Source organism: Metopolophium dirhodum, chromosome 3 (genome assembly GCF_019925205.1).
Source record: "Metopolophium dirhodum isolate CAU chromosome 3, ASM1992520v1, whole genome shotgun sequence".
Taxonomy (NCBI): domain Eukaryota; kingdom Metazoa; phylum Arthropoda; class Insecta; order Hemiptera; family Aphididae; genus Metopolophium; species Metopolophium dirhodum.
In genome coordinates, this window is record NC_083562.1 from 15048970 (window position 1) to 15072594 (window position 23625).

The 23625-nt window shown below is 28.3% G+C and overlaps 1 protein-coding gene across 1 annotated transcript in view; it reads left to right on the top strand.

The window, feature by feature from the left end:
- LOC132942049 (discoidin domain-containing receptor 2-like) overlaps positions 1-23625 on the top strand; it is a 278081-nt gene that overhangs the window by 22572 nt on the left and 231884 nt on the right. The gene's annotated exons all lie outside the window — the stretch shown is intronic.

Sequence of the window (23625 nt, forward strand, 5' to 3'; positions counted from 1 at the left end):
TAAGTAGGTAAAATATAAATTAATGAAAAATACAAAAATATATATCAAATGTGCATGTACAATATGAAATTATAAACAGAGTGCAATGTATTTGTACGATAGTATAATATTATACAATTTGAGATGTGATTATTCTATGATTACATTTACTTAGGTCAAATACTTTTTTGTATGCTCTAATTTATTACTCAGATGAATAATTAAACATAAGATTCGTATTCAATTTGCTTAAGTAATATACATTATATTTATTAGATATGTAAAAATATTGCATATCCTATAAGTCATTTTGATCTCAATATTTGTATACAATTTATTTGTTTTATTTTATTTTGCATATTATGTTGTACTAAAATATTATACTTTTATTTATGAAACCAACGATAATCCCTAAAACCACATTTCAACGAAATATCTTGTGCTATTTAAATTTTTTATACTTAAGGTCTGTGATGAAACGTGCGATGTTGTAGAATAAAGCCTTTAATAATAACCTTTAATATGCTTAGAGCTGCACGCTTGGACCCACGTTGTACACGAAAAGCATTGGAGCGAACTTGAGAGTTTTTTTCGTCCTCCTCGTCCCCTAAACACAGTTAATATTATCAGCTTAATATAATCTCAATTTTTCCTGCCCTCCACGTGGACCGTTGATTAACCCCTCGCGTAAAAATGTAGTCGACCCTCCAATATTATTATTAACTCATAAAAAGGGTATGTACTATGTATGTATATGCATGCACGTCAAATCCACCGGCTCTTTTCCGTATAATATTGACGAGCTATAGGCCTGTGATGTATATTTTCCTGGTTTATGGTGGTGTTGGCGGGGGGGGGGGGGGGTTCAGTGGCGGGGGAAGATGACACAGTGGACATTGCGGGGCGGTAGTTCAAAAACGCCGCTGCACAGCCACCGGCGGCCAAGTGAAAAATCGATAATATAGCGCACCAGTATTATATGCAAGCCACGACGGCTGCACCGTTGCGACGGCTGTTGTTCGTCTAGATAATACGTCCTACAGCCTATACCAACAAGCGCACTAACGTTATGATAAAATAATATAATATGTAGCCATAATATAGGTATTAATGTATTATAATTACAATATAAACATAATATTGTATGGTTGCAACATTACAAAATACACACGTGGTGTACGCGTATAGTACCTATTTTTAATGTTTATGGATAAATAATATGAAATAAAAAAAAAAAGACGAGTTACTTTATTTTATCGGGCAATTTTTTTAAAATCTTTAAACACGTGGTTGTACCAATAATGGAATAAACCTGATTTTTTTTAATAGTAACAACTATTATTAATGGATTGTATTCTGGTTGTGTTTCTTTTTATAAACATTTTTGAGGTAGAATCACCAATGTTGTTTCACTACTTTATGAACTACGGTCCTATAAAGTTCAGTAAATTCATTAATTCTTTTGATATGAATACTTAATTATAAAACAATTAAATATATTTAATTTACTAGAACTAGATATTTTTAATGCAATTTCATATCTCTGTAAAAACGTAAATTGGAAATAAATAAAAACATTTCCTGAATTTTTGAATGGATCCTTCCAAAATAGTTTGTGCACATAGTTAATTAATTTTAATATAAACAAAATTAAACTTAATTAAATGGCTGAGGTAATATAATAGTTCTCAATTATTATTTTAATAACATTGGAAATACGTAATTAACATAATTTACATATACCATTATAATTAACAATACCTACATAAAAAAAACTAAACAAATATGAAATGACAATCATAAACAATGAAAAATAGCAATTGAGAAATAATTTAAATTGTTTAATTTAACACCATAATAATATACGGAATTTTACTAGGTATACAGTTTAAAACAATCTGTATAGGTATATTACTGAGACAGTGTATAAAATCAAATCAAAAGGATGCAATATCGAAAACATACAACAGAAAAGTACATTAATTTATGTTCAAGTATAAGCAGTAGGCAAGTGGCCAAAAAACTAAAATAAATTATTAAGCTGGTGTAGCAGTTTGTGCATGGGGTGATTATGTCCACACATACCAATAATAATAACAATAATAACAAAATGCATGGCAGTCACACCCCAAAATAGGAAAATTAAGATAAAAATGAAACGCGAGCCGTTGACGGGCGCCGCGTACGTCGGGGTTGCCGCTGTCCATAGTCGGCGCGAAGTACATACGCACGCAACCGGTGGTCGACCATCTCTCATCGTCGGGCCCATCTTGCACGTGCACGACCGGATGGTGAATGGTAACCGTGTAGTGTCAGAGTGCAGTACCAGTAGTACGTCTTGTCATCGAACAGCTCAGACTTTTATCATTCCGGCACTGGCGTCAGCTGGAAGCGGTCTGGTACTGTGCCTGCTTATGCCGTGTTGGAATCGTTGAACGATGTGCGAAATGGTTTGGGTTTGATGACAGGATGTGCCAGTGGGTTCGTGTACCTAAGACGCACCCATCTGCCGGCCACTCTGTTTGGTACGCAACCGCAGCGCGTCGTCAATGTATCGGCGTTCATCAGCTGCGGCTTGTTCACAGTGGTATCGCCGTCCAAGTTTTGACGGAATTGGACACGGTTCCACGTACCAGTTGACGATGACGAACATCGGACCTGGTCTAGGCGTCACTCTTTTGTCACGTAGTCGTGATGTTGGTGTTCCTGGAGTTTTGAACGTGTGATCGGATGAGTAACGTAATTCCGCACAGGCTGTCCTGCAGGCCGTGGGACACTTTCTTATCGACGGCCGGGTGATTGATGCCCAGCTGGGCCAGATCGTGGTCGACCGACCCAACACTGTACACCATCAGCAATTGCGGTTACAGGCCACCATCGGAAAATGTATCCCGGTCACCTGAGGACCACACAGTGACATGTAAACGTTGGATAAACGCTATAACTGTGCTGAACAGGCTGTCCCAGCGTACGAGGGGGTCTGCGCGATAATTAATCCGTTCTGGTACGGGCCATCGATGTAATAGAACACGGTGACCAACTGCGTACATCACGCGACCACAAACACAAACGGGTAACCGCCACGCGTGTAATACTCGGTCCGGGTTACACGTCTATAATATATGTGCACGCCTAGCGGAGGTGGCCCACTGATCTTATAGTGGCCACCACGTGCCACCGACGGTTGCCCCACACGTGCACCGTGGCCAGACAGTACGGCCAGTACGGGTGGTCCTTGGACGTTCGATATCTCGTCACCGCCGACCGATCATTGGTGATGGCCTTGTGGCGCGTCTTCGACCACCTGCGGTTGGTCTTTACCACGCCTGCAGCTATAATACTGCGATCAATGCGATCGCTGATCAATCGTAACGTGATTTTCCTGTTGTAGGGGCTTGAACAAGGCTTGAAAAACCATAATCATATTACAGTTCTACCAACAAATGAATATTGTACTGTTATGACGTACATGCCATCAAGCGCGCCAACGTTCATCGAATTCGTTTATTGCAGGCCGCAACCCTGAGCGCCTAAACGATAATAATACACCGTGTTGAATTAAACATTTATTAAGAATTAATGGCCAAGTACCTCTATAAGTAGTAGATGTTTACATCCATTATTCTACTCGGTTATAACAGTCAAATACTATGTCTATTTTGTAAGTATATTATATACCTATACTTATATTGACTATACAAGTTTGTTTAAATACATGTTATTGGTATATATTACCATAATATTGAAATTGGTTTGGCTGCCAGATAATTATAGATGACGTGTCGTATTGTTTCGACTTAAATGATCAAAACTGAATGTTTGAATGAAGATTATTTACTTGATTTTATCTGATAGTACCTACCGATGTTAGAATTAAGCTGTTGAATTGCTAAGGTGTACAATTGAAATTGAAATTTCTAATTATTTTAATTAAAACTATTAATTAATTATATAAACTTTAGAAGACTGAGGGACGTTCTTACAATGTTCGGTTAAAGTTAACCAACACTTATCCGGCCGGTAATAAAATGTGTTATCAGTCGGTTAGCGTTAACCGACACTTTACCGGACCTTGTAAGAACGGCCCTTAAAATATTAAAGTCGATATTAGTTGGTTATACGACTGCGAGCCTAAATAATAATCATTAAGAAAACACATATTTTCATTTAATCGAAATTCCATATTATCATAAATACATAATTATTAAAAAAATGCCCTGCATAGCTATCTCTGTCGTCGCACATATGCCAACAAGACTTTTACGACGAAACGAAGATTGTAGTCAAATGTCAACCATATTAATTATTATATAATTGAATATTTATATTACATCCTCCTCCTGTAAATACCACGATGACGTATGGAATAAAACTTCGTCTCGGTTATGGAAAACGTACGTGTCGACTTATAAATGTATTGGGTCGTGCCCCATTTCCAGAACTCCGTAATGAAGGGTTGTTGATTGCATGAATAGCCAATGATGCCGTTATTATTACTATACGATAGCGATATTATAATATAATGACGAGCAGGACGATACGAATAGAAAAGCACATCGGGGTATAAAACGAATCACCTAGGGTGCATATAAGTCTTCAACCCTCAGTCACCGAGATATATATTATTTTGTATGAACTCATAATATTATATTATGTTGTATATTTAATTATAATATGTATGATGGTTATAGTCTTTGTGTACGTCGACGATCGAATTGCATTATTGCATTATATTGCATTTTATACATTGTCTGGAATGTTCCTGGACAACTTTAAACATATGTAGAAAAACTGGAATTTGTATTTCTGTCCATATGGATGCGTTACTGTTTTGTCAACGAAAATAATAGCCTGCAGTACTTTCATGTATCCAGTATTGTATTAGGATAATATTTTAAATTTTAATACGATTAGGTACCATATTTAAGTTCAGCTGTTATAACTTTAAATTATTTAATTACGTTATAATGAATACTATTCTCTAACATGTACATTATTGTACCTACCAATAACATAATTCATTTTCATATAATATAAAATTAATCAATTTTGTTTAAGATTCATAAAAAATAAAATATGAATTTTTACTTATATAATTAAAAAAGTTCTAACTAATACACTTTTTACAACCATTATAAACTCTGTTTTGACCGGTCATTAAAGGTAGTATATTATTGAAAAATCAACGTGTACTTTGTACTTTAAAGTGACATTTAAAATAATTTATGTTGTTAAATAATTTATATTTGCTTGTAACACATTTTGCTAGATTTATTTTTATATCGTGTTTCGCTACTAATTGCTTATTATGGTGGTAGAAGTGTGGTTTTGTTACCAAAACTGTGTGGGTATAATATTATGTTAAGTAAAACTCTGAATCTTATAACTAATTAAACATTTGATTTAAACAGTTTTTAAAATTTTTTATGGTTCATTGTTGTAATCAATTTTTTAATTAAGATTTAAACGTGTTAATATACACCTTTAAAATTACTATTTCTATTTTCCTTGTAAATGTTAAGTTCACAATACACAATTATAAACATTGGAAGTTATATTTTCATAAGTTATAATGAGACTACCTAATTAAATTTTTAGAGTAATTTAATTCATCAACTATAATTTTTAAAATAATAACATAATTTATTAATGATGCTATTAAATTTCGTGTATATATTATAATTATAATTTTTTTATTTCTATAACTTATAGTATATCACATAGTTTACTCCATAATCTTTATGTGGTTGATAAATTGGTATTAAAATTTAAAACTATATTGATAATACTCTGATTATAATTTATACAGTACTTTATCATATTTAATTTTAAATATTGAATAGTTAGTAATAAAAAATCGATTATAATTTGGGCATTTTGATATCAATAATATTATTTATGATAAGTTTTATACTTTTATTATATTTATAAATTTATAGTTTTATAATAAATTGTCACATGATATTATTAATATTATACGTATATAATAATTATGTGTTTATTTATTGTTTGTTTTTTCAAAGTGTACAGCTACAAAAGTTTATAAACAATATAAATTTAATTTTGTTGTGATGTGTCTACATATTATTATCGTGTAATACATTATAACCCGTCAAAAATTTCACGAAGTTTAATACGAATAGATTATAATATAATGTTTGACATTTATCTACTACTAAGTTATGTTCAGAAACTATCAAGTATACTTGACTAATTAAATATTATTATAATGTATATATAATTTATTTGATTAACCCCCCCCAGTAGACAAACCATGTCGTCATTTCCAGTTCAAATGATGGTCGTGATTTATAGCTATGATGTAACGTAAATATAAAAAGGAGCATAAAAATGTCTATGCATAACTAAAATCCCTGCCGCAACGACGGCGGCGACGACGGTATACATGCAAAAATAGAGGCTGTAGTCTACTGCCATCACACCATACTTTTCCCCGCTTGCCTTTACATATACGACGGGTAGGTATAGTAGTTGTACGGTTCCCTAGTGTGTCTGAGAAGTTATGAGTGGGCCCGAAACGATGACGTTTCACCAACAAACCCTGACAAGAATGTTTTATTGCCACGTTCCCCGCGCGCTTTTCCGCTATCCCATTATCGAGAAGACTCACTCACACACACGCACGCACACACACAATGATTTTCCGGGAAAACCGCTTTTTCCCGTCCCCGCAGCAACCATAATTGCTCGTAAACAACTCTTCCCGCTGCACCTGCCGTGATTTGTGTCGGTGGTCTAATTCTTCCTCGTTATGCTACCGGTTTTTTATTTATTTGTTTGGTATTATTTTTTTTTTTCAGTTCCAGCTGGCATTGAGTTTTTCCTTTCTTATTGCCCACCATACAAAATGGAATTTGGTATACGTTTGTGTCGCGGGCGTAAAAGGGCCCTCACTAACAAGGTAGAGGAAGGAAATGGAAAATTAGAATCACATTTCATGTTTCTTCTTTCCCCCGAGTTTTGTAATAAATTGGATAAAACCGTTGTCTCGTTTTTTGTTTTTTTTTTAACACATTGGCCATTTAAAGATGGAAAAATCTCTCATAATAATATTTACATAACTATATTCATCTATAAATAAAAATTATTTAAAAACAGTAGTTGTTTGAACTATTTTTCATTAGTCATTACTCATAGTAACTTATAATTATATTCACAATAACCTACTAAAGATTATTTTTCATTAAATTATTCTTATTCATGATAGGCACTGAATGGATATAAATATCATTAAAACGGTTTTTAATGTGTGATAACAAAATAGTCACGTATTAAATTTCTTATTAGTGTCAAGTGTGTCACAACTATGCTTATTCCTTACCTAACTTAACTTGTAGTTTGATGTATAAGTGGCAGAGCCGCATTTAACGGGGGGCAAGGGGAGGCAATTGCCCCGGGGCGGCAATTTTAAGGTGATTTGAGGGGCGGCAGATTTTTAGAAAATATATCATATTATAATATTATACGTTCTCCGTTACGAATTTCGTATTAAATTTTTAAAATAATTATTATTATATTAAAAATATTAATACCAATAATAATTTTATCTATCAACGATTCAATAATAACTAAATGGATCACAGTTGTGTGTCTGTGTTATTTATAGCTTTTAATTTTCGGCGAGTGACTCAATCACATCGAAGAGCTGTCGCCTGTTTGCAGTTGCGGGCAATGCGGGCTGTATGATCTAATAATAATCGCAAAAATACGTATTTGAGGATCATTTTAGTAATCTTATCATCGACTGTCGTCTGTTGACGACCACACTACCACAGTCTCGATGCAATTTCGGTAGACAACAGTGTTGTGTTTGTTAAATTTATGTTATTGAGTACTATAGTATGTCTGGTAAGCGACTTAAATTATGTGGTGCAGCTTACCAAAAAGCAGCAAAAGATAAAAAGGTGGATAAGTGGAAGTCGCTCTACTGTACAGTAGGTTACAAGTGGGTCACTGTAATGGATGGTGTTAAATTTGAATTCAATGATATAATATCATTGTATAAGAAAAACGATTCTGAGCGGAAACGGTCAGTCAGCCTATGATATTACCAAGTATATTTGATGATATTATTGTGAATAAAGTAATTTATATATAACCTATTTACGTGGAGCCTTGTTTTAAATTTTCAATCCTTAGCCATAAATGATAAAAGGTAAACATTTTATATATTTTTAACTACAAAATAGTTAATAAATTATAAATTTGATAAATGTTGTCAAAATTTGAACTTTAAATGCTTATAAAAAAAATGTTGCCTATGTATTTTTAATATTTTTCAACTGCTATTATATATCAGGAGCTTTATATTAAATATTCACACTTTTTTACCCAACAAATAAAATTTTATTGATATTTATAGAAAAAAAAACTAAAAAATTGAAAACTGACAATGTCTGTAAACAGCTCAAAAAGAGTCAAAATATTTTTAAAATTTTATGGTGTATAGAAAATGCTAATATAAACATTTAGTGAAATTTCCAAGTATCTACAGTCATTCGTTTTTTAATTACAATAAAATAAGAAAATTGTTACATGAGAAATCGAGAAATTATCAAATGTTGTAAAAATATAAATTTCAGACGCTCATAAAAATTTAATTTAAGTTTCTTGTAGACATTTTTTTTTTTGATAAAGTTAGACAAACTTATGAGTAATCTTATATTACATTTTCAAATCTTAGATTTAAAAAGAAAAATTTTTATGAATTCTCAACTCAAAAAAATTTGCTAATTTTCTTAATTTTTCCGTATTTTGTCAAAATTTGAACTTTAAATGCTTATAAATAAAAACTGTGACTAATGATTTTTAATTTTTTTCATCTGCCTTTGAAACAATAACCTAGGAGCCTTCTATTAAATTTTCAAGATATTTATAGAAAAAAAAACTAAAAATTATTTAAATATTTTTCACTTATAGTAGACTCGACTCCTGATGTAACAACACGAGATCAACTCACAGTGTTTATGATAGCGAATAAAGAGAGGTGAAAATCATATGATATTTTTTTTTAATATATTATAGAGGCGGCAAATTTTATATTGCCCCGGGGCGGCAATTTGGCTTAATGCGGCACTGATAAGTGGATGATTATATTATTATAATATATTATACAGTTTTCACTATTGACGTTGCAACTTTTGATAGAAATAATTTTAGTATCTGCTATAGATATTAAAGTATTGGGTATACGATTTTATATTGACGTGCTAATAAGGTACCTTACGTTATATTGGTATGTTGGTACCAATGTTGTTTGTAGGTAGGTACCTATGCTCAAATCAGTTGAAAATGATAATTATAAAACATATTGTATTCTACAATTATCAATAGCTTGATTGATAAAGCAACAGTTAAAAATAAAAATAATAAAAAAATAACTTTTAGTTTGACTTTTTCCTGAAGGCTGATGTCATAAAATATAATAAAGCTACCTATTATTTTTCGAAAATTTCCAGGATAATATGTTTTTATAATTATTAATGAATTATTAGTATGAATGTATAATAAAATTATATTTAAAACGAATGTATTTATTTAACTTCTATTTTTGAACAAGCGATACATTATCGATCAAAAAAATTGGCTTTTATCCAACATTTTATAATATTTAAATAATTCAATATTTACACAGGTACACAGATTCAATTATTATAAAATGTAGGTATAACATTAAAGGCGAGTTGTGCCGCCTGTACAATTATTTATGAATTTACACATAATAGTTAATACCAACTGAACATTAAATATGTATTTATTTTTAACTGTTGAAAAAAATATTGCAAAATGTTATTTGGGACTTGGGAAACGTATCTAAATAATATCTTTAACCACATTATAATTTATAATAAATAAATAAATAACGTAAAAATAGGCCATAAAATAGGTAGCCACTCTGCCGTACCGTTATCGGTGTTGAGTGTATATCGTTATTGAGTAGGTTACTGTAATGAATCATAAATGTGTTAAATTTGGGTTCAATGATAAACGATTCTGAGCGGAGACAATGTAACTTTTTGGTTATTAAACAATTATTTGAATAATAATATTACAATTCAACAAATTATAAATTTTATTTTGGTATTAATTCCCGATTATACTAAAAAGAACTAGGCTTTTTTTTGATTTTGACCACCCTCAATGTATAAACTTTATTGGAAACCACACTCAAAGTTGCAAATCAGAGCATTTTTTCTTTTAAAAATTGTCTTCAGAAAAAAATAGGTATCATTATAAAATTAATACATTCATTGCCCCGCTCAGAGTCTAAAATACATTTATTATATATATTATACCTTTGTATACTATATAAAAATTACACATACACTTAAGTATATTGAATCAACACATAGGACAAATAAAAATTATACAAGCATTAAACAAAAGAGTAACCTATGAAATAAGCATACGAGGCCATTTTTGAGGAGCGTAAGGTAACTAAAAATTAAGTAGCAATATATTAAAATGCATAATTCATACTATGTAAATGTACCTATTAATATAGTTTTAATTAAAGTCTCTACAATGTTTGTAATATTATTATAAAAAGTTATATTAAATTATGTTTTTTTTTTTAAAAATGTGTTTAAATAGGTTGTACCAATTAATAATTATTTGATATCAATCATCTAAGATAATTCTTCACGATAAATATAGCGACATTGTACTGCATTATATTTTTAGCTATAATATTTAAATAGTATACATACTTATATAGTTCACTTTGTGGTACATGATAAAATTGTAGTGATAAGAATGGCCAAATTTAAAAAAAAACACAATTTAAAAATTATATTAGTATACCAAATATCAAAATATAAACAATATAAATATAACAAAGCTAATTTTGGTAGGTATGTTAATGTTATACCTCTTCACCATCGCAGAAATTTATCTTAACGAATAAAATTTAACTAAAAGTGGTGTTGTGATGAAAAAATTGTTATCCAAAGGGAAGAGCAATCTTCTTTTTTATACATTTTAAATTGGTTATTCTATTACTTTACTCCAATGAGCGAAGAAAAGTTCTAAGATTAAACATGAAAAAATCTACACTAACATGTCTTGAAGGCATGAAAACTTTTATTCTTCTAAACTTGTTCAATATGAGGGAGCACAAATTTTCGAACTCGAACTTCTGTAAACCATCAGTCTCCATTTATGTATATTGTATAATAATGTTATTTGAAACCAGAAAACATATTTATTTTTTTGAACATTGAAGTCAAAATAGTAAAACAAAAAGCTAAAAGTGTAAATCATAATAATAAAAAATAAATTCTGTCTTAGATTATCAAATTTTTGTTTGATTATTTTTTCTTTAATACAATAATATGCTAAAATTGTATAAATATAATCACACTGTTAAACGTAAAATTAATTAAAATATATAAACATACATTTTAGGACTAACTTTTAGGATTAAAATAATATGACCAATTAATATTAAACATTTGTTTGTAATATTAAGTTATATAAGGTATTTCAGTAGTTTTATTGTATTTTAATTTCAGTTAGGTGAAATATATTTACATTAAGTTACACTAATACATTTTCTACAGAGATATAATACTTATCATTATTTGAGGACTTATATTTTTTAAATATAAAATACACAAAACTAATAATTTACAAATCCTTGATCAAATTCATGTGAAATTGAATTCTGGGATACTGCCAAAAATTCAAACATTAATAAAAATCCAAAATGTTCAATCTTAAATCTTTTGCTTTATACTTAACGCTCTTGAGCTGCTCTATTTATGATACATCTCTAATGAAACTATCCATAAGGACTTAAACATATCCACAGTTTAACTGCCATATCTTTCTATACAAATATTACAATCGTTTTCATAATCATTAGAACACGCTAATTAAGGAACTATCCTCTATCAAGCTCCCGGAAAATCCTCCTTACCACCTATATGGTGTAAGGATTTAAAACAACACCAATAACGAAAAAAAATTTAAATTAAATGTCAGTAGGAGTGCTTCCTCAAGTCAATGAAATATATACAATATATTACATAGATCTGTATTGTCATATTATAATTTTTAAGATTAGTAAGATATGATAACAAGTATTATTATTATGTTGTAACCCAAGACGTATGTCTACAATATAATTGTAACTGGGTTCGCCCGTTTAAAATATACAAAATAAATAAATAAATAAATATGTTATTCACAAATTATTATTGTAAATATTTACAGATTGTATTTTATATAAAAAAAATTTAAAATAAATGTCCTGGGAGAAAGACCATTGACATACATAGGTTAATAACAATATTTTAAGGATAGGTATAGTCTTAGGCTAATATTTCCAATATAGATTTCCTGAATACATTATTTATTGTTAAATCAGACCGATTAACATTATTAATAATCGAACAAATATTCTATAAACGACAAGAACATTGCTTGTTCGATACATTTGTATGGTGTTGTATTACAACGTAACGAATACAACAGTGGTTTAAAAATTCAGACAGTTTAACTTAGTTAACTTGGTTTAATTTAGATTTGATTTCATATCTAAATTTGAAATACACCATCAAATATTATAATATAATTGTCATTTTTTTATGGATATTAAAATATGTTTGTATTGCTCATATTATTACATTAACATATTATAGTATAGATGCAAACATAGAAAGATAGTGTATACAATATGGAGATATTATTATAATTTATAACAATATTATAGTAGTAATATAAATATTTTTTTGAACTACAAATAGGGTTTCTAAAAAAAAAGTTAAAAGGTTAAATCTATTGCTTTTGTTGTGAAAAATACAAAATCGAGCAAGAAGTGAAGGATCGTGTTTGGTGAACCATATATGTGGATTTGTCTGTAAGCGGAACCCAAGTAATTTGTGGGGTCGCTTTTCAAGCTAATTTGTGCCCTTTCTGTGAGTGTGGTTAGTTGTGGAGGAGTAGAAAATCTTTTAAGTAACAGTAATTTATCGTCTTTCAGCGAAATGGCAATTTACACATATACGGCAGTCGATCAATCAGTGTGTTGATATGTTGTATACTTGTATGTGTTGTGTGGAAGGGGTCGCACACTTGCACTGCACTATTTAATTGAATTAAAAATAAAAGTATACATTTCCCCAAAAAATTTAAGTATAAAGTGCACAAATATAATTTATTATACAATAGTATGGTAAAATTGATTGATTATATTTTAAAAAGATCCTTACTTTAAATTTACATGTCAAATTAAAATATAATTTAATAAACTGATAATTAAAATACTTTTAAATTGATAATTTATTTAATATTATATATTATAATCATTTTTAAGTAAAAACAAAACTTCGTTCAACTTAGAACATAAAATGTATGTTTATAGTTTTAAAAATGTATTCATCAGAAAGGTATACTATCGCTTGTTTTTAATTGAGCAAGAAAATCACTCACACAAATGAAAGATAAGTAATTAATATTGTAATGATACACTTTTAAATATACTCTGTTATCATAATATTACATTTTGAGTATGTCTAATTATTTATAATATCTTTTACTATACGTATAAACTTATACAATATACATGTGGAGTTAAGCTCATGTTTTTGAAAAAATCATTGTAAATACTTAATGTCAATCCACATATTTTATAATATTTAGCTATGTTATGTTTATAATTTACTTAGCTAAAATAAAATAAAATAAAATTTTTTTTCGATCGGGATAGGTGGAGTATTACCTAAAATTAACTAAAACATACAATTACACGATAAACATTATCATTTCCATGGAACACATAATAAGTAACATCGTGTCATATAAGGCAATAAAATTGATTTTTTTTTTTTATACATTTATAATAATACAATCGTTCTTTTTACCACAAACATCACTCTATTAATACCATTTTCCAATTAAAGACATTCAAAGTCTAAAGTCAATAATATATATATATTGATATAATTTTTGTACATTTATATGATGTTGGTATATGGTAATTGGTATAAATTTTCCCAGACGTAAGACTTAGATTCTTCTTCGAATGATAATGTTTTATTTCCTCGTCTTGGTCTTTGAAGTATACTAAGCAGCAGTAAAAAAAAAAAAAACAATTGTGAGGCTTCGTCATATTAATTGGGTTTCAACTGTAGTAGAAGAGAAACTCTGATCAAAGGATATTTCATCTGCAAACAGTTCAAAAGAAAATTAATTAAGTTGCATAACTTTGCCGCGAACTTTTAGAACTTTTACTAATCTCATTGGTACCTTTAAGTTAATAGCAACGGGCATACGGAAAACGGCCCTATCTTTATATTATATGCATACACTTTTATTTATACAGTTTAAGTAATGACATTAGAACTACTTTCAGTTGAAAAAACAATTGACTGATTTTAACAATTAACAACATTTACATAAACAATATAAATAGAATTCTACAAAATAAATAATATAAATAACATAACTCAAACAATTATTTACTCTTTAGTTTCTGAACAAAGTGAGGAATAAATTGGTTTAACAATGATGTTTATTTTAAGTATTATCTTTTTTTAAAATTTTTTTCGGGCAGACGAAGTGTTTAAAAGGTTTCAATTAACACTTTATTAAAGATGAAATCAAGCCTTCCTTTATTTCTGTGCTTTGTACAGGTTTTTGATTTAACAAACAGTTTTTTTTATTATTAAGAAAACTATCGATTCTTGAATAATCATCGAAGAATTTTAAAGGAATTTCAGCAACCACGATTTTAAATTGAACTTAAATCAGGATAATTTTATTGAATAATTTATCATTATTTGCGTGTAAGAGTGCGTGAAGTTTCTTTATACTGGCTGAAATATTTATTTTAAAATGTAAAAAAAATATCCATAGTTATCACTTGTTAATTTATCATGCATTTTTGAAATATACATCGATCGAGTTATAACTATATTCAATTTTACCATCTTAAAGTATGACATAGGTAGATTCTGTAATTTAAAATCCTAGTTAATACCAACTTATAATGTCCTATATTTAAAAATAAACACGAAATATTTTAAGATTTGATCAACTCTGTAAATATATACCTATTGTTATTAAATTACAGTTATTTTTATATTACATATTATAATCTATTTTTTTTATTTTAGTTACTAAACAAATAAATAATCTTTAAACATTTCATATCAAGCTATTTTTCTTTTTCTTTTTTCTTGGTTTAGATAGGTACTGTTGTATATACATTTTTTTTTCAGTCGATTACCCGCGTTCATAAAAACACAATTCCAATGTTACAAAAACAACAATAAAGGAAAAAATTATATTGCAACGTGATGTTCTTCCATAAAAAATCATAGCGTACATCATACAAGTTATATCTATAAAATAATATATTTATCTTTTGTACACTCTTGCCCATCTGGTTATTTAGAAGAAATTTCGTATTGTATAATCTCATAACAGTGTATTGTCATATCTTATAGTCATCGTATAGTTTAACTGGAAAAATACTATTGATATATATATGTACAATAATCGGAGCAACTTTAATCATAATATAATATGATATGCTGATAGCCACACACTGCTACAGATAGTCGATAAAATCCTCTAAAACACTTAAAATAAAAAATAAAAATCATAATAGATGATTATGGATCTTTTATATGTAGACGTTTACACATGAACATAATATAAACTATATAATTTGTTTCTACAAATATTAATGAGTGTATGATATATGTTTAGAATTCATCTTGGTCCTTTAAATTAAACTAAATCTCTATGTACTTAAATCGATTGATCTTATGAACGATGCATTGTAACGTCATGGCATCATAACATAAAAATGTATAAGTTTATTATTATTATAATATTGTTTTTCTATACTCTTATGTCGGTTTTTAGTAATATTCACAACTTGGTTGCAGGATGGACTGATTAGGCAAGGCACTGGTGAAATTGTGATTAATGACGAGAGATAAGTGATATCTTTCTATTTAGAGAATGATAATGGTGGAAATTATGCAATAGAAAGAAATGGTCTTTATATTGAACAATATATGTCTATATGTCCTGGACAGAAGAAAGAACGTTACTTAGTCATAAAACAAATGTTAGAAATATTTTTAACTTTGAAATTGGATCTGCTTGTCATAAAATTATATAAATTAGTCTCATTTTTAACAAAAGTACAAGGAAGGATGAAAATAAAATTATTACCAAAGGCTATTAATTTTTTTGTATAGGTAATATTAATTAAACTTGGTACTTTGTCCTATACCTATATTTTTCTGTAATTTCGCAATAAAAATAAAAATGGTAGTATCTTGGGTTATGTAGTATTATGTGAACACTATACAGTGTTGACTGTAGATCATAGTTTGCTAACTTATAAATAAAAACATAAATATAATTTGATTATGTTTTATATTATATTTATGTCAACAGACTTCACTCATAATACCATAATAATATTAATATAGGGGGACGAGGTGGCCGAGCGGTATAACGCGACGGATTCGGCACAGCCGGTCCGAGTTCGATTCTCGACCACTGGGCGGCATTTTTCTCCGTGCAAGTCACGGTGTCCGGAGAACAAGTGCCGCCATCCCCCCACCCCGGGGCACGGCAGAAACCTACGGGTGCCCCATTAGAAATTCTGCCAAACACAACACACACGTGTACCAACCTACCCAATATAAAACCTACCAAACCTACCCAATATAAAACCTACAGTACCCTCCCCACACCCAATGGCCTATGTTGCCGCGGGTTACTCAATAAAAAAAAAAAAATATTAATATAACCAGCTATCTGTATAATATACCTATTCCTTTAAAGATAATAAAAAAATAAAAATAACAACAATAATAACAGTGAAAAAAGAATCATATACACAAGCGACCAATAAGACCTGTAGTTTTATGTTAATGTTGACGACTATGTAGGACTTTTCTCGCAAAACTTTGACGATCATCATGCGAATACGGGTCTTATGGTGGTCTGTGGGGAAATAGAGTCCTTTACGATACAGCCCAGCTATATATTGAACCCCGAGGACACTTCCGTTTCAATCTGGTATGTCCTATTGGCTATTACAGACGGTCCGGTTTGCTTTTAAAGCAACCGTAATTGAAAAAGTATCGACCAAAGAAAATTCTCATTGATAAATATAACACATAACATATATTACTTTTTAAAAAAAACAATATTTACAGATATTTGAAATTATTTTCTTATTTTCGACACCGCATAGAACCATATTTTAGGATAAATCTTGATTTTAAATTGTGTGGATACTGATCAGTATATTTCATAATACTAAAATTCATTGTTAAATACGCTGAAAAAATTGAAAATATATGAATAAAAATATGTAAATTCGTATTAATTGAATAATACATGTATTTTGTCTTATATCATCAATATTCAATATTATATAACTTTGAATTCTCAGCAAAACTCATATATTTATTGGTTTAGAACGACGTGTTTGTATTATGCATATGAAAATTTGGTACTTATAATACTTATAATACTATATAAGTTTTTTATAATATGAGCATTATAAAAGTTTGATTTAACTAAAACTGTTTGTCGAATATTTAGTTACCTAAGTTTATGTCTTAAAGAAATAATTGTTAATTTTTTAAAAACTAGAAAGAAAGATTATAAGGTACTTCAAAGATTTCCAAAAAAATACTGAAATTTACGAGTAGGACATATTTTTTTTAATAAAATATCTACACATTTTTTCCTATCTAATTAAAACAAAATATAGTAATCCTAGAGTTACATTAAAAATAAATAAATTGGTTTTAGTTTTCTTTTTATAATATTTGTAATAAATATATGTTACTGATAATATTGATTATGAAAAGGGTTAAATGGTAGGTAGCTGCTCTAGAGTAGGCGGCGAGTGTACGTCGTCATTGAGTAAGTCACTGTAATGTATGTGTTAGATTTGAATTAAATGTCAAATCATTGCATACGAAAAACGATTCTGAGCAAAGACGTTGACGGTCTGTCAACCTATATTACTAAGTATATTTTATGATATATTTAAATTGCTATTAAAGTTAGTTATTTAACTATTATAATATAGATATACAGTACCTAGTTTGAACTGAGTTTCGCCAAAAACATAGCATTTGAAAATGTCTTTGTTAAATCAATACGTTCATCGCTTCACGTAGAATCTAAAAGTTCTATTATTAGTTATACTTAGCAGGCACCTACTAACTACTATTTATAATCAATGAATAATGATAATACATTAAAATTAGATACAAAGTTAACCATATCCAAACGTTTTTAAAATCAAAAGAAAATAATCATACGATTACTTTAATACTGATTTTCTATGTTTTTTTAAAAATATTTTACGATGATGTTAATAGAATTTATGTCTTTAGAGATGATGAGATAAACTCATTTGTCAAGAATACTTAACATATTCGTATTATAGCCAATAAATGTCTTAAGTAATCTTCGAGGTAATCTTTAATAATTATGAAATCTTATTTATGATATGATGAGCAATTTTATATTCTAAACCCGTACATAACAATAACATAACTATAATACCGAACTAAATTCAATAATTTATTTGCGTTGTGTAATTAATTATACAGGTATTATTATTAACTGTAGGTATAGCCATAAAAGAAAAAGTTTCATGACGTTTATCTAAAACATTTATTTATTTTTTAACACTAGAAATAGGTACTTATATGAAATATTAAAAACACATTAGCCACATATATATTTTTTTTATATTCATTATTAGGCATAGAATAACTTTATTAATAATAATGAAAATGTATTCAAAAGAATTTAAATTGCTAGCGACAGATGTGAAAAAAAATGCACGAATACTTCTGGACGGACTAGTAACACTATATTGTCTTTATTACCGTGTTTGCGTGCATCAGGTGAATAGGGAGAGAACACAATTAAAAATTTAATTATAAAACCTAGTTGGTATAACCAGCTCGTGAATTTTTTTCATAACGTAAAAAGTTGAAACAAACCATTGTAACATGTGTAGTATATAGGAATAGGCTATCTTTAATGAGAAAAATATTTTAATTAATTTTAACATTTTGGTTAGGTAATCATATTTTCCTACCCGATACGTCATGTTGACAATGTCAATAATCAGTTTATCGTTTTATTGACGTGTTATGTTTGCCACATGCTACATTAAAAAAAATATCCCTTACATATGTACGTATGTGACCCTATACAATAAATCACCCATATACGTCAACCAGTAAGTACATCCGAGAAACAACTTCCGGGTTACGCCTTTGATGGAGATGTATACAAAACGAGGGTGTGAATTAAACTATTATCGAATAATATATGCTCAATTATTTTCAGTTTCTGTGCGCATAATAATGTGAACAACTCCGGACAATAATACAATAGTAAAACGTTTTGATTTCTAATATATTTAATACTTGAATGCCTTTTAATATTTCTTATATGACATATAGTTGAAACTTCCAGCTAGTACCTAGTCTAAAGTTATAGAGTGCTCCGGGTGCTGGTGATATATATTATATTACATTTTACAGGTATGTCATTCCAACATAAGTGATTATTTTTATTATTAAACTGTTAAAAATAGATTTCAAAAAAATAAGGATCATCCCTTAGTTATAACTTATAAGACATTCCAAGCATGGAAGATTATACCAAATATCTATCAGTTATACAATACAACTATAGGTAATGTTCCATAGCAAATATAACCTTGTATGAAACTTCTCATATAAATAATTTTATTTAAATTCTTTTCAATTTTAGTTATAAAGAAATTAACTAAAGAAAATTGTAATGCATTTCAATTACACTTTAACCATAAAAGTACCTACTGCAAAAAATGTTATTTCTATAGTTTTACTATTGTAGCCTCAAAAGTCATAAAAAATAATTAGTTCTTTAGTAGTTACACTTATGTTTATTTTATTTTATTTTGAAATTATGTGTAATATATTATATTTAGAATAGTTAACCAGTTTTTTTTTATCATCTATTAGTAACGGGTACAATGTAACGGGTACAGTACTACAGTATCGGGTAATTTATGTCAGTTTTTAATTCTGTAACTTAGAACTTAGATCATGGTAGAAATATTTTTCGTAACCTTTACTTCATATTTGATACAAACGGATTTACTTTATAGGTTCTTAACAAAATAAAGAATTTTTAACATAAATATTAAATATATTTTTGAGCCAAGAACAGATATTTTTTTTTCTAATTGATTTTGCGTAACACTTTGTTTATCACCATAGAAACGAATAAAATGTAAAAATTACATAATTCCCATTAGGTATATAATATACAATTAATGGTTACCTACGTATTAATACATATTTATGATTCATACATTTTCTTTGAATTAGAAAATATCGAGTAGCGTGCTATGTTTATGTAATTATGTCACACGATCACCATACCTGATTTAACATTTTTTTTTTCATCAACACATTAAAAAAATATAATATGGATTTTTAAATCACAAACTTTCCACATAAATATTGAAATTAATAGTAATTTTAGAGTTCTAACAAATCAAATATTAAAAATATTTTTTTTTTACAATGTACTGTATACTAACATTTTAGTAACATACCAAGAAATATTGCTTTTTTATTTTCTGGCTAACAATAAAATAATTTAATGGAAATGTACATAAAATATATACAATATTATAATGTTATGCGAATAGTTTATGAAGTTGTATCTTATAATTCAAGAATTATTGTTACGAGAGAGTATAGGTATAGGCACAACAGTACATTTAACTTTTAGATATATTTGTTTTTGATTTCTGTGGGCTAATTAAATAGTTTTGCACAATATTTTACGAATTTAAACCATAAAGTTAGTGTCAGCTAACTTCGTAACAACTGTTGTGAATTATATTTTAAATAACATATTTTACACACTATTTATTCAAGTTTTAAAATGCTGATAGGCATTATCAAAAATATGTACCGTGTTATGTATTCTCATTCTATAATTACCTATAATTCATCCAACCACAACGGCCGTGATGATAGTTTATTTTTTTCATAAAAACATTAAATTGAGTATTGAATAAATAGAAAGCGCAGTTTGGGAACAATGGTAAATTATTAAACTCTCTATACATAGAAGTATAGTCTTATACTCTTATCAGTCTATAGCCAATGGTATTACTGAGAAGGTGATAAACGACGACAAACGATCTGCTGCAATGTTATATCAATTTATATAACTGTCTGTGTATTTTTGACGATCGTACATGTAATAATATGTAAGAATACTCTATTACTCATTAAAAGCTTTTGGTAATTAACTATTTAAAAACATACGTTAGAATGTAATACATATTGTATATTAATATGTATTAAAATTAGAATGGAAGCACTTCAAAGAAGAGTTGAGTTTTGGACGCGTATATAATATTATTTAATATGTTATACTTACCAAGTATAATGCATATATTTTTATACTTATGTAAGATGTTTACCGTTTAATTAACTGTTTATAAATTACTGTGATTATATGAAATTCCTGTTTTGCGTGCCTCAAACTTTGATGTGACTACTGTATTCCTGTGTATATATTTTAAATGAAAGTTATTGAACAAAATGTAGAAATGTCATTCAGAGAGAATGAAGTTCATGTACGTAGGTATACAGATTTGATATTTTTATACTGTATTATAATATACCAAATATACTATATAGCTTGTTCAGTTTATTTTTTTTAATAACGAATTCGAATTAAGTCAGCTTTTAAACAATTTTAGCAATATTATATGATTTTAGTAAAAATAGTATTGATTTTAATTTTAATTATTTTGATAATACTTGTGGAAAATAATACCCTATAAATGTTAAGTATAACATCAGAGATAGTCGTATATAATATAACTAAGATGGTTTATACTAAAAAATCATTAGAATGTTGCTTATTTTTGCAAGTCTTTTAAGTCATAAATGCTGTTGAATATTACTGAGATGTTAATAAATAATTAATTTATTGAATAAATATTGAAATATTTGATGTAAAACTTATTTATATTTTACACCACACAATCCATAAACATTGTCACTAAATTCACTTCATACAACAAAAGAAAACTCAATTTATCAATCACTCATTTCACTTTTATAATGCAACTTTTCTTCAATGGATCCACAATGATGTCAATGTGTACCGTAAAATATCCTTGATTCCCAGCACAAAAGGTACCTACTCGGTGACGTGGCGCTTGGAATGGAATTGTTAAAAATATATGAGTAACACATGGGGTGAGGGAGAAATACTTTATAGTATAACAACGTGTTTTGCTCCGGTTTTGATTAAAATACGAAGAAAACGCCTCCTGGGAATACCTTTTGCGTATCTTCCTTTTTACATTTATTTTGATTATATCTATATGTATGTTTATATGTATACATATTTATTACTATGTTTACCTGAAGTGTAAAAAAAAAGATTTGAAAAAAAATCAGCCCTTGTGTAATATCACCTAATAGGTAGTAGATTTTTATAAAACAACGTAAAAATCAAATAATTATTTTTGGTTTATTTTTTTAAATTTAAGTATCTATAATCTAAATACTACGATACTTATGATTTAAAGTTACAACTTGTGGTACTTCTATTATTATGTGATTTGTTTTTTTTACATTCGACCTCTTTAAATCAGTTAATGTCTAACGTATAGTTAAGACTGTTAAGAAATTTTTCTATCGTTTTACTTTATTCTTTAAATGTTGAATTCTTGTAAAGTTATTGGTCGTACCATAACATTATTACTATACTGATGTGCATTATCTATAAATATAAATAAACAAAATAAAAATTGTTATTTTTAATGTCTTGAATAATTAATAATTACATTAAATAAACTTATTTATCCATGTGAATAAATATTTTTTATTTTTGTAAAAAAAATTCCAAACTAATACTTTAGTACAATATGAAATAATAGTTTTTTCGTCGGTTTAAATTTTCTAAAAATCCTAAATTATAATTTTAAAAGTTTTCTAAAGATATTTATTTCTATAATTTTCATTAATTATATTTACCTACAACCGTAGAAGTGTCATCTATGGGTGGTCTTCAATTCAAATTTCTTCAATATTAAACCGTTCTGTAAATATTACTTACGTTTATTTCTTTTAATAGGTACCTTAATTTATTAGAGTTCTGTAAATCAATGAAACAAAAATTATTTTCATTGTATTATGTATACTTTGAATACTACAAAATTAAATACATTTATCTGATGTTTGGCGTCCTTGCTCAAATGTATCATACTTCAGGTGACAACATGTACCTATGTACTTACTGTACTTTTAATTTTTAATTTTGTTAGTACCAATAGACAATAGTAATTTATAAGTATGGAATAAGTAGAAGGTATCCTTAACTCGTATTTAACAAATTTAAACTGATGAGAAAATTCCTACCAACAAATATATGTTTGTTCTTGTCGTTATATCCTGTGAACTTGATATGGTTCTTATAAAATGTAGTCTTGTGTAAAATATTTTCTTACATGACGTACGGATATAATGGTAACAAAAGCTCCCTTTCTTTTGTTACATTTGCGCTCAACGACCTCTTGGGGGCTGTCTAGAA